This window comes from Cervus elaphus, chromosome 8 (genome assembly GCF_910594005.1).
Source record: "Cervus elaphus chromosome 8, mCerEla1.1, whole genome shotgun sequence".
NCBI classification, from domain to species: domain Eukaryota; kingdom Metazoa; phylum Chordata; class Mammalia; order Artiodactyla; family Cervidae; genus Cervus; species Cervus elaphus.
In genome coordinates, this window is record NC_057822.1 from 27,346,461 (window position 1) to 27,360,447 (window position 13,987).

Here is a 13,987-nt window from a genome sequence, read left to right on the forward strand (position 1 = left end):
GCCCCACGCGTTGCCCCGGGCGCGTGCGCCACCCTCCACTCCCACAATCCCCAGATTCACGCACCAACCTTGCTTTTAGCCTCCCCTCCCCACAAGAGTTCTGGAGGCGACCCCTCCGCAGCCGCCAGCCCCTCCTCGCAGACCTGGGGGAGCACCCACCACCTGTCCCTTCGGTCCCGACGTAGCCCCAGATGCCTGGCTCCTGCTGCCGGGCACCGCCCAACATTTGACCTTGGCAGTTACCTCCCCTCCCTGGGCCTTGGTTTCTCCATCGTAGCCAGAGGGGCCTGGAATCGGGGCGTTCCAAAGTTCCCTGCAGCTCTAAGATTCTCTGGCTCAGTTTCCTCAACCTCCCCCCTCCTCCAATCCCTGAAGTAGTCACTTCTCCTTTCCCAAGGGCAAAGTCTCTGGAAGGCTACATTGGATCCCAGTTTGACCCTCTGGGGTCTGGATGAAACTAGGCACCTAGCACATTGACATGTCCCTAACTGCCCCTCGCTTTACAGCTGATGAAGACACGTCCCTGAATCCTTAGGAGAACTTAGGAGGATGTGCAGGGAGAACCCAGGATGGAGCTGACGGGCAGGGGAGAGTGGCACTGGCCAGACCCAGGAGAGGGTAACCAACATCGCGAGTGGGGTACAGGGTGCTGGGCATGATGGGCTCCAGGTGGGAAAAGAGGTGTAACCCTGTTACCTTGTACGGGTAATTTCCCCTCTCCCAGCCCTGCCCTCTGGCTCAGATGGTAAAGAATCTCCCTGCAATGCAGGTGACCCGGGTTCAATCCCTAGTGAGGAAGATCCCTGGAGAAGGGAATGACTACCCGCTCCAGTATTCTTGCCTGGAGAATCCCATGGACAGAGGAGCCTGGTGGGCTACAGTCCAGTCAGTCAGTCAGTTCAGTCGCTCAGTCGTGTCCGACTGCGACCCCAGGGACCACAGCACACCAGGCCTCCCTGTCCATCACCAACTCCCGGAATTTACCCAAACTCATGTCCATTGACTCGGTGATGCCATCCAACCATCTCATCCTCTGTCGTCCCCTTCTCCTCCTGCCCTCAATCTTTCCCAGTATCAGGGTCTTTTCAAATGAGTCAGCTCTTCACATCAGGTGGCCAAAGTATTGGAGTTTCAGCTTCAACATCAGTCCTTCCAATGAATATTCAGGACTGATCTCCTTTAGGATGGACTGGTTGGATGTCCTTGCCATCCAAGGGACGCTCAAGAGTCCTCTGGGGTTGCAAAAGCATGGGACACAACCGAATGACTGACACACCCACAAAACCCTGGCCGCAGCTGGGTCTCCACTCAACCTGAAGGAAGGTTTTCTACATTCAGAGTCAACAGCAGGGAGAGGGGAAGGCAGCTAGCATAGGCTGAGCACTGCGTCCAGTCTGGGCCCCCTCCATCCTCCTCTTGGCCTCATCACAGCTGAGATTCAGGGAGGCTGTGACCCTGCCACGGTCGCAGCCGGGAAGCAGGCTGCTGACAGGGCATCTTCAGTATATGTCCTGGCCACCGCCCGTTACTGCTCCCAACCTCTTTCAGCAGAGGAGAGGTGGTCAGCCTTCCAGGCTCATAGGGTGTGGGGAGGGTGAACCAAGACACCCACATGAGAGTCAGCTGGGTTTAAGTAGAGTGTGTGAACTGTGCCCCGAAACTCAGGGTGTGAGACCCATCTGTTACAGGTTGAATTGTGCACCCTCCCCCGCGTGCACACACGCGCGCACACACACACACACACACACACCCCCCACCCATTCATAGGTTGAAATCTTAATCCCCAGTACCTCCAAAGGTGACCTTATTTGGAAATGAGGTTATACTGGGAGAGGGTGGGCTCCTTTTCTAATATGAAAGTTGTTCTGCTGCTGAGTCATGTCTGCAGCACGTGGACTGCAGCATGTCAGGCTTCCCTGTACTTCGCTGTCTCCCGGAGCTTGCTCAAACTCAGGTCCACTGAGTCAGTGATGCCATCCAACCTTCTCATCCTATACTGCCCTCTTCTCCTCCTGCCTTCAGTCTTTCCCAGCATCAGGTTTTTTTCCAATGAGTCGGCTCTTGGGATCAGGTGGCCAGAGTATTGAGTGGTATCCTTATAAAAAGGGGAAATGTGGACACAGACATACTCGGGAGAGTGCCGTGTGAAGTTTGGAGTTGAGCTGCCACCAGCCCACGAACAACCAGAACCTGGGAACAGATCCTTCCCTTGGGCCTTTAGAGGGAACACGGCACTTCCGGTGTCTTGATCTCAAATTTTCAGCCTCCAGAGCTGCGAGACAACAGACTTCTGTTGTTTAAGCCATTTTGTTCATGGGACTCTGTTATGGCAGCCCCAGCACGCTAATACATGGTCCGTTATCACTCTGAGCCAGGTAACTCGGTTCCAAGTCTCTACCTTGCATGCTTTGGTGGAGCCTACCCTTCCTTAGAGGTAAACAGGAGCCTGGGAGTCCCCACCTTTGGGAACATTTCCCAGGGTCCTCTGACACCTGGTACTGCTCGTGGCCTTGGGCTCCGTCTTCTAGCTTGTAAAGTCAGATGGCAGCTACTTTAATACCGAGGTAGCTTGGGGAGGGTCTTGCCAACCTAGTCCCTGGATATTGATGCCTTAAGGGCACCGCAGAACATCCCTCTGAGGCCCCATCCTCCCCAGGGATTAACCTGAGTAGAGGTCTCATCTTCCTAGGGCCCTCAGACTCCCATCCTCTTCCCAGTTGGGGAGTCCCCCACCCTGCCCCCACTCAGAAGCTTTGGTCTCTAGCTTTGCAAGCCCCTTCCTCTATCCCCTAGCCCCTGGGGAGTGAGATGGAGTGAAATCTCCCTTTAGAGGGTCTTTGGACACCTGTGCTCATCGCTTCTTCTGGGGTGGACAGCGAGATGCCAATGGCCCCAGCTGTTTCAGACCAACTTCTCCTATTAACAGCAATGTGTGCTTTCGTTATTCCCACTAAGATCTCCTGGCATCAGGAGGCTTTTCCACTGTGTCCCCCTATCTCCAGTGCACCTGTAAATTGTCAGTCCCCTATGGTTTTTCCAGTAGTCATGCATGGATGTGAGAGTTAGGACTATAAAGAAAGCTGAGCACCGAAGAATTGATGCTTTTGAATTGTGGTGTTGGAGAAGACTCTTGAGAGTCCCTTGGACTGCCAGGAGATCCAACCAGTCCATCCTAAAGGAGATCAGTCCTGAATATTCATTGGAAGGACTGATGTTGAAGCTGAAACTCCAATACTTTGGCCACCTGATGCGAAAAGCTGACTCATTTGAAAAGACCCTGATGCTGGGAAAGATTGAAGGTGGGAGGAGAAGAGGACGACAGAGGATGAGATGGTTGGATGGCATCACCGACTCAATGGACATGAGTTTGGGTAAACTCCGGGAGTTGGTGATGGACAGGGAGGCCTGGTGTGCTGCAGTCCGTGGGGTCACAAAGAGTCGGACACAACTGAGCAACTGAACTGTGGAAAGTTCCCAATGAAGTCATTGCTATAACAAAAGAGTGTGCCTTGCATGTACAAAGGATAGCCACTCTGTGTGTGTGTGTGTGTGTGTGTGTGTGTGTGTGTGTGTGTATTGGAGGTTTTGGTGCTGAATAGAAATATAAAAGCCCTGGTGATGTGGCTGGTCGTTATTCCCAGCTCTCCCTTCCTCCCCAGAATACCACCTAATATTCATTATTCCCTTTCATAAATTCCTTTCCAGTTGAGAGTAGCTGTTGTTTGCAGCTCGGCATCCTGACTGACAGAACCAAAGAAACGGGCTCTGAGTCCAGGGCATGGGCTGAACAGGCACCAGGCATTAGAGGCATTATCAGGGAGCTGGGGAAGAGCACAAGAGAGAGAATGATATCCTATTAGCAGGCCCAGTAGCCCCGCCTTTTCTGTTACTAGTCATTCCTCACCATATTCATCCTTTAATCCTAAAGATAATGAGAAAGACGTCCCTGGAGATCCAGTAGCTAAGACTCTGCCCTCCCAGTTCAGGGGGCCCAGATTCAATCCCTAGTCAGGGAACTAGATTCCACATGCCACAACTGAATTTTCACACACTGCAACTAAAGATCCCATATGCTGCAACTAAATCCTGAGCTGCAACTAAGACCCAGTGGAGACAAATAAATAAAATTTTTAAATACAAAAAAATTTTTTTAAGATAATGGGAATTCCTGGTTGGCACAGTGGTTAAGATTCTGGGCTTTCATTGCTGTGGCCCAGGTTCAATCCCTAGTCAGGGAAATGAGACCCTGCGGGCCCCACGGTGCAGCCAACAACAATAACAACAACAAAAAAAGTAAAGGTAGCAACCATGATCATTTCATCACCCTAAATTTAGGTACAAACCACTTTAATATTCATATTCTCATGAGCTCACAACAACCCTCTAAGGTAGAGCATCTTAATCCCATTTAACAGGCGAGAAGAGTGAGGCTCAGGAAGTGCAAGCGACTTGCCTAAGGTCAAAGGCTCCTAGCCAGCATGGCCGGGAATTGAACCTGAGGACTTGTGGCTCCATGTCTAATGTTTATCCGCATACACTACAGTGCTCCCTGCCCCCACCACCACACCTTGGTGCCTTTCCATAGCTGTTAAAGACCCAGTAGAGAAAAATAAATAAATTGTGTATATTTGTAAATAAATATATAAATAAATTTATATACAAATAAATATACATATTTTGCATACAAATCTGTATACAATAATTTTGTATACAAAATATATTTTGTAAAAATATACAAACAAATATACAAATAAATAAATAAACCTTCCATGCCCAGAGAACAAACTGAAATATACCACTCACTTTCCAGATGAGTTTTTTAAGGAGACCGCATCTTTGCTACCAGAAGCCATACAGGGGAGGGATCAAGCAGCACCAGTTCATAGACCAGTCATTGGTAATTGCATGACCTGGAGCAAGTTATTTACCCTCTATGGGCCTCAGATTTCTCATGTGCAAAATGGCAATCAGAACTGGAATGATGGGCTTCCCTGGTGACTCAGTGGTAAAGAATCCGCCTGCCAGTGCAGGAGACACAGGTTTGATCCCTGGTACAGGAAGATCCCACGGCCATGGAGCAACTAAGCCCATGCACCACAACTCCCGAGCCTGTGCTCTAGAGCCCAAGAGCCACAACTACTGAGCCCACATGCTGCAACTACTGAGCCCACATGCTGCAACTACTGAGCCCACATGCTACAACTACTGAAACCCACATGCTGCAACTACTGAGCCCACATGCTGCAACTACTGAGCCACATGCTGCAACTACTGAAGCCCACATGCTGCAACTACTGAGCCACATGCTGCAACTACTGAGCCACATGCTGCAACTACTGAGCCCACATGCTGCAACTACTGAGCCACATGCTGCAACTACTGAAGCCCACATGCTGCAACTACTGAGCCACATGCTGCAACTACTGAGCCACATGCTGCAACTACTGAGCCCACATGCTGCAACTACTGAGCCACATGCTGCAACTACTGAGCCACATGCTGCAACTGCTGAGCCCACATGCTGCAACTACTGAGCCACATGCTGCAACTGCTGAAGCCCACATGCTGCTACTGAAGCCCACATGCTGCAACTACTGAGCTACATGCTGCAACTACTGAGCCCACATGCTGCAACTACTGAGCCACATGCTGCAACTACTGAGCCACATGCTGCAACTACTGAGCCCACATGCTGCAACTACTGAGCCACATGCTGCAACTACTGAGCCACATGCTGCAACTACTGAAACCCACATGCTGCAACTACTGAGCCCACATGCTGCAACTACTGAGCCACATGCTGCAACTACTGAGCCACATGCTGCAACTACTGAGCCCACATGCTGCAACTACTGAGCCACATGCTGCAACTACTGAGCCACATGCTGCAACTGCTGAGCCCACATGCTGCAACTACTGAGCCACATGCTGCAACTGCTGAAGCCCACATGCTGCTACTGAAGCCCACATGCTGCAACTACTGAGCTACATGCTGCAACTACTGAGCCCACATGCTGCAACTACTGAGCCACATGCTGCAACTACTGAAGCCCACATGCTGCAACTACTGAGCCACATGCTGCAACTACTGAAGCCCACATGCTGCAACTACTGAGCCCACATGGTGCAACTACTGAGCCACATGCTGCAACTGCTGAGCCCACATGCTGCAACTACTGAGCCACATGCTGCAACTACTGAAGCCCACATGCTGCTACTGAAGCCCACATGCTGCAACTACTGAGCCCACATGCTGCAACTACTGACCCACATGCTGCAACTACTGAAGCCCAAGCATCACAGAGCCCATGCTCTGCAGCAGGAGAAGCCACCGCTATGAGAAGCCTGCACACCGCAGCTGGAGAATAGCCCCCACTCACTGCAACTAGAGAAAAGCCTCTGCAGCAACGAAGACTCAGCACAGCCAAAAACATTTTTTTTAAGTTAAAAAAAAAGAACAGGGTTGTTAAGAGGATGACATGAACGCCTCTGTGTGAAGCACTTAGACCAGTACCTGACACATAGTGCTTGATAAACATTAAACTAGCCTCAATACTACTACAAACCAGAGACACAAAAGGTAACTCGCAGTTTGAAAAATGATGAAATGTACACACATGGAATGAGTGAAAATTGGCTTACATCTCAAAGGGCAGTGTGTCTTGCAGCCAAACTGAAGCTACCAACCACACCAGTTCAGAGAAGACAAAGATGTGATGCAAAATCTACCTCCACCAGGTAGGTTCTGACAGTCCTTGGCCAGTGGACCAAGCTTTGCATTTATAACCCTAACTTGGCAGGATGAAGAGTTTCTGGAAGACAGTAAGGTCTGGGTTCAGGTAACTCCAGGCTGTCACTGAGACTGGCCTGGAATTCCCTCTTGCCAAGAGCATCTCCTCCTTGCTCCCCAGACCAGACCACCCAGTGCTGAATGCTGTTGACTGGCCTCATTTTGTGTGTGTGTGTGTGTGTGACTCAGTCATGTCTGACTCTTTGGGACCCCATGGACTATAGCCCGCCAGACTCCTCTGTCCATGGAATTCTTCAGGCAAGAATATTGAAGTGGGTAACCATTCCCTTCAGGGGATCTTCCCAACCCAGGGATCAAAACCAGGTCTCCTGCATTGCAGGCAGATTCTTTACCATCTCAGCCACCAGGGAAGCCCCAGCCTCATGGTGAACAAGACCTTTTTTTACTAGAGAAGCAACATGGCTTTGATAAAAAGCCCAGACTCTGGAGTTAGAGATGCTATATATAAATGCCAGTTCAATGCTTGGCACAGAATAGGTGCTCAATAAATGTCATTCTTCTTATTTACTATTGTTGTTACTCTGCAGTGGTTTATCCTGTAGTAGTCCGTGTGTCCCTCAGTAAACCTGACCCAGCTTTGAAACAAACCCCTCCCAGGCTCTCACCCTACAGAGTCCACCTTTCAGCTCCAGAGGTGCAGAGTTATTTGCACTGGGGTGGCATTTTGACATGAGTCTAGGTCCTTTCACTCTCCTTCCCCAGACAACTAGCCTGCTTTAGATTTCATTATTTGGGGGAAATGGGTGAGACAGAAAGCCAGCGAGCCTTTCTGCCTTTTGTTCATTCAGAGCCAAAGTCTTGGGAAACCTAGGAAAGTCTGAAGAGGAGGAAAAGAAAAGGTTGGCAAGACCCAAAGTGTCTTGGCCAGGAGCTGGGGGCAAGGAGGGAGGTAGAGAAACTACTCTTTGCCTTCCCCCATTAGCAAAGAAGGAGGTTCCCCCACATCCCAAGGTGGGGGGCCAGGAGGAGGCGGTCAGTGAGTCCTGCCAACCCCACGGGATGGGGACTTGAAATTAAAGGTTGTGTTGAAAATGTCATGTTTCCTGCACCCCAAGTATGTAAACTGAGACCCACACACTCACTCTACACTCTACACCAGGTGTTGGGTACACATCAGTGAAGAAAATCTGACGTGGCTGCTGCCCTTAGGCACCTTACAGACAACAAGCAAGCAAATGCATAAATTTATAATTATGAAATGGGGCAAGTGCCACGGGGGGAAAGGCACATTTACAGGGAACACTCAGGTAACGTAGTTACAAACGTGCTCTGTGAGGAGGAGACAGTTATGCAAAGACCTGAATGGTGAGAATCAGTCATGCAATGAGGGGGAAGCAGGAGAAGCACTCACAGCAGAAGGAGGAGCTCTGGAAAAGCCCTGTTGTGGGAAAGAACAGCATCTGTGTGGGGATTTGGGTGCGGAAGATCTGTATGGTGGTGGGATGTGGCAGCCCGGGAACCTGGTGCCACGAGGAGACAGATTTAAAAGGACTAGAGGGTGGGTATCCTGGAAGGTCTATGAGGGTATACGGTTTCATGGAAGCAGAAAGAGAGCATGAATTTGGGATCCAGCATCCCCTTGGTGAGAATCACCTTTCTTAACCTGAGTCTCAGCTTCCTCCCCTGGAAAGCAGAGATCACACTTTTCCTTCAGGATTGTACTGAGTGCAATGATGTCAATGAAATGATTTGAACAAAGTGCTGGTCTAGAGTTTAGTCACTTCAGTCTTGTCCAACTCTTTATGACCCCATGGACTCCTATGTCCATTTGACTTCCCAGGCAAGAATACTGGAGTAGGTTACCATTTCCTTCTCCAAGTAGAACAAAGTAGATGGCCATTACGATGACCTTCTCCTTCTATAATCTTTCCCGTCCTCAAGACCCAGCTCCAAGGCGTCCTTCCCCAGTCCCTTCCTGGGAGGTAAACCCCTTGAGAGCCAGAGCCTCATATCCCACCTTCTTCTCACAGAGAGCCTAGTGCACCAAGAGTTCAATTATGTCATGGCATTGAAGGCCAGTGCACAAGTAATTATAGTAACTAATAAACTGAAGAGTGTTTTTGTGGAGGGCATAGAAGTCACTAGTTTCAAGATGATCAAATGACCAACTATGGGCCAAGAGAAACATGTCATGGCCTACTCACGTGCCGGGCACTGTCTGAGGTTCCCTTTGAAGCACCCTGGAGAATTAGCCACTCATAAACACCCAGGCAGAAGATGCAGTCTTTCCTGCTTACAAAGGACTTTTCTAGGCAACAAAGCATGTTGTACTAACAGGCAGGGTTTTTTAAAACCAGCTATTTACTGCCTCGTGGTTCACCTAGCACTTCCATGTGTATTACCACACTCAACAATTTTGTGACCTGGGTAAGTGATTGATTAGTCATCCCCTCACTGTAGACGAAGGAGCCACAGAGCAGCAAGGGCAAGTTGCCTTCCTATGGTTAAACAGTGAGATGCGAGACTAAGACATAATCTTGGATCTTTCAGATCTAAATCCCCTGTGCCTTTTCATGTGTGACCATCACACATGCTGACTCTTGAGTAGGGTGCAAACACTGGTGCAAAACACTGCACACACCCAGAGATGGGCAGAGCAACCACACAGAACAGTGGCTGAAGTTCCAGACCCAGCTACCCAATCTGGGCAAAGTCTTCTCAGAAGCTACTGCAGCAACTTGGCAAAGGAGGACACCACCCCTCAGTCCACGTGAAGTGACCCATCAGCAAAGAAAGAGGGCGAGGTTTTCAAGTTGACCTGCTCCCCTTCTTCCAAAGTTTACATCACTCAGTTTGGCAACTGATCCCCACCCCAGAGCCTCATATAAATGTTTAATATAATTTTTGAATCCTAATACTTGAGTTTTAAATATTTCTCAATAAAAAGTTTTTTAAAACCCTCAATACCACCCCTCTCCATCTACCTTGTCCCATCTTCACTTTTTTTTATTTAATAAAATATTTAATGTGTGTGTGTGCTAAGTCGCTTCAGTCGTGTCCAACTCTGTGTGACCTCATGGACTGCAGCCTGCCAGGCTCCTCTGTCCATGGGATTCTCCAGGCAAGAATGCTGGAGTGGGTTGCTGTGTCCTCCTACAGGGCATCTTCTGGGCCCAGGGATCGAATCTGCATCTCTTACATCTAACCTGCCTTGGCAGGTGGGTTCTTTACCACTAGTGCCGCATGGGAAGCCCCCAAATCCTTTTATTCCCTCCATAATCTATTTAATACAAATAGAAGTAAATGTGAATGTCTATTTCCCCCTCTCTCACCTTGTTTCTACAGAAAATGTGACATAGTGTTGTTGTGTACAATTTTAGGGAGCGAATCCTTTCTCTCCACCACCTCGGGCCTCCTCTGCCTGCAAGCCCAAGGCCAATCGGGCAATCGATAAGCACTCATTGGAAGGGAAAGGCCAGGCTGAGCGGCCAAATCGATCTCTGGGGTCAGTTCACGGTGTAGAAGGCAAGTCCTGCTGACTAACATCTATGCATGCGTGCCAGGTGGCAAAGCTGTGGTCCGTCAGAGGACTAATGTCCCAGCACCTCCTCCAGGTGGGGTGCAGGGCTGAAGGTCAGACACCCCCAGGAGCGTGATGGCCGCGGCGGACACCACCAGCACCTCTGTGCTCTGGCTCACCAAACAGCATCCACAGGACAGAGGGTGCAGAGGACTGCTCAATTGTCACAGAAAACAAAAACATGCCCAGAGATTTTAAGCAGGAGGAAATGGATGAAGCTTTTCTTTCAGGTCCCCCAGCCTCACACCGCTTTTCAGGTCACACTGAGATGACTGGAGATTATTCTACCCCATCTGAACCATGACCCAGTGGGGCTCCTGGGAATGTGCTCATCCATGGACTCAGCCTCCCTGAAAGGCGACTCTGGGCCGGCAGCTGGGGAAGGCCTTCGGTAGGACCAGCACAGACTCTTGTTTGCAGATGGTGCCAAATCACTGATGGGGAAGGGGGTGTGCTCACTGCCAACAAAGTGGACTAATATTTTTGGGAAGTTTTAATTTGCATCAATTAAAAATTCAGGCCAGCTCTGAGCAAAACAGAAGTAGGTGAACTTATTTCCTGAACCTCTGCACTGTCTTCCCTGGGCCCCTCCAGCCCTCTGCAGGCCTGTCAGTGAGGGAGCCTCCACCCTGGCCAGCGTTTCCCAATTGGCCAGTTCTCAGATTCACATGGATTTATACCCACTCTTCTGCCAGACCAGACTAGGGCCCTGTAGGGAAGGGAATAGAGAAACCATCTGGCTCCAAGAAAACAGGAAAAACCCGTCTCTGGAGCCTCAGCACCAGCCTTCAGGTCTGGGTCATGTCTATACACTGAAGCCTCTTTTCTTGAGCTTATCAGCTCTGTTTATCTTTTGACTAAAGGAATATGAGAAATGCCTGGGAAGATTAGATGCTTTAAGCAATGCATGGAACGTCATAAGGGCTCACTAAGCCATGGCATCTTGCTACAGGTGAGGACTGTTTAGGTGTGTTCCTCTGTAAATCTCCAAACCTTAAGTCCTGACCCCACCACACCCACCCTGCCGTCCTGGCCCAGAGAGCAGTTGTTTCATGGGAGTCATTTATGAGCAATGGAGAACCTCTCTTGCCCTGAGTTATGCTCTAATAGGCTCTGCGGCAGAACCTGTGTCCTTTTAACCCCTGCTGAGTGAAGGGACGGATGAACGCATCCCATCAGTGGATTTATGAATGAGTATGTAATGCACATGCTTCAGGAGACAGACAATGCTGACCCACACAGAGGCCAGGAAAGGCAGAGCTGCTAAGAGTGACCCTAACTACCCTAAATGCCTTCTTCCCACTGGGGCCCAGCAGTTCTTCTCCCTCCTCAAAATCCAAGAACCTGGAGACAGGACTTTCAGCCATTCATGGGAGCCTGAGGTTGAGTGACCGTCCCCCAGCAGTACTGATTCTTTCTCACACGGTTCCATTCTCCCAGGACCCAGAGTTTACAGAGGGCTGGGTGGGTCAAGGATGGCCAGACCCCAGAAGGATTTAAGTCTCCTCCCTGCCCCCCAGCCGAAGGAGCACCTAGGGGTGCTTTTTCCTCTATAACTCAGCTTACCTTTGTAATGAGTCCTCACTGATAACCAATAGGAAAGTTAGCTTAACATTCCAGTGAACTCAGTCCAGTGATTTAAACACAATCGGTTTGAGTCTAACTTGGTCACTTCCCCACATGGCGGCCAGGCCTATCCCATTCTCTGCAGTGGCCCCTGCACACTCTCCAGCACCCTCTCAGCTGGCTTCTGGGCCCCACTATGGGCCCACAGGATCTTCTGGGCCAGCTTCCTTCTCCAGTCGAGGAATATCTGAGCAAGTGTCATCAGCCCTATTCTTTTTTCATTTTTATTGGTATATAGTTTACAGTATTGTGTTAGCTTCAGGTATAAAGTGCATCAGTTATATACATATGTATCTCCATTGTTTTTCAGATTCTTTTCCCATATAGGCCTTACAGTTTGAGTAGAGTTCCCTGTGCTATACCGTAGATCCTTTTAGTTATCTATTTTGTATATAGGAGTGTGTGTATCAGTCCCAGTCTTCCAATTTATCCCTCCCACTGCTTTCCCCCGGTCACCAAACATTTGTTTTCCACATCTGTGACTCTGTTTTGGAAGTAAGCTCATTTGTACCATTTTTTAAATTCCACATAAAAGTAATATTATACAGCATTTGTCTCTTCCTTCACTATGACAATCTCCAGGTCCACCCATGTTGCTGCAAATGATGTTATTTCATTCTTTTTATGGCTGAATAATATTCCATTGTATATATGTACCATATCTTCTTTATCCATTCCTCTGTTAATGGACATTTACATTCTTTCCATGTCCTGGCTATTGTAAATAGTGCTGCAATAAATGCTGGGGAGCACGTTATCTTTTCAAATTACGGTTTTCTCTGGACATATGCCCAGAGTGGGATTGTTGGATCACATGGTAGCTCTATTTTTAGTTTCTTAAGAACTTCCGTACTCCATACTGGCCGTGCCAGTTTATATTCCCACAGTAGTGTAAGAGGGTTTCCTTTTCTCCACACCCTCTCCAGCATTTCTTATTTGTAGATTTTTTGACGATGGCCATTCTGACCAGGGTGAGGTGATACCTCATGGTAGTTTTGATTTGCATCTAATTACTGATGTTGAGAATCTTTTCATGTGCTTTTTGACCATCTGTATGTCTTCTTTGGAGAAACGGCTACTTAGATCTTCTGCCCATTTTTTCATTGGGTTGTGTGCCTTTTTGATACTGAGCTGCATGCGCCATTTATATAGATTAATCCTTTGTAGATTGCTTTGTTTGCAAATATTTTCTCCCATTCTGAGGGTTCATTTTCTTTATGGTTTCCTTTGCTCTGCAAATGCTTTTAAGTTTAATTAGATCCCATTTACTTATTTTTGCTTTTATGCACCAGCCCTGTTCTTCCAGGTCCTTCCAGACCGCCGAATCTCCATCTGCCATGGTGGCCTGCCCTGACAGCATCTGACAGGTCAGTGTCTTCCCTAATTCCAAACAGGGGACAGGGCCCAGGGCCCTCCACCAGGAGAACCTCCCTACAGTCCAGGGAGTTGCACCAACATTGCCTCTAATGCTCTTCTCTAAAGACCCTCCCCTCTCCCACTCCAGACCTCTTACTAGTTATGACCCCTTTCAGATCTCTTCCTACGGCTTAGTCCTTTCATTTAAAGCTGGAAGACCCAGCATCTAGTGCTTCCCAATCCAGCTGGGAGGGGTGAAAAACAGCCATGAATTAATATTTCTCTTAATATCTCACCATCTCACCATGGGAAAGAAGAAGAACTTCAAAGACGACGCTTTGGGGTCTGTCTGTCCTAGACAAGTGTACAATTATTCGAAGATCCCCAGCCCACAGCAGGGTACAGGGTGACGCCTCTGTAAGCAGGCCTGGCACAGAGGCCCAGGCACTGCAGGGAAGCGGTGGGGGTGGGGTGAAGGGGTGGAGTGTGGCACTCTCTAGGTCCAACCATGTTGCTGCAAATGCTGTTATTTCATCCTTTTTATGGCTGAGTAACATTCCATCGTATATATGTACTGTATCTTCTTTATCCATTCCTCTGTTAAAGGACATTTACACTCCTTTGCTGACAGCCCAGGTTTGAAGTCATATGAGCCTGGACCTCATCAGGTCTCC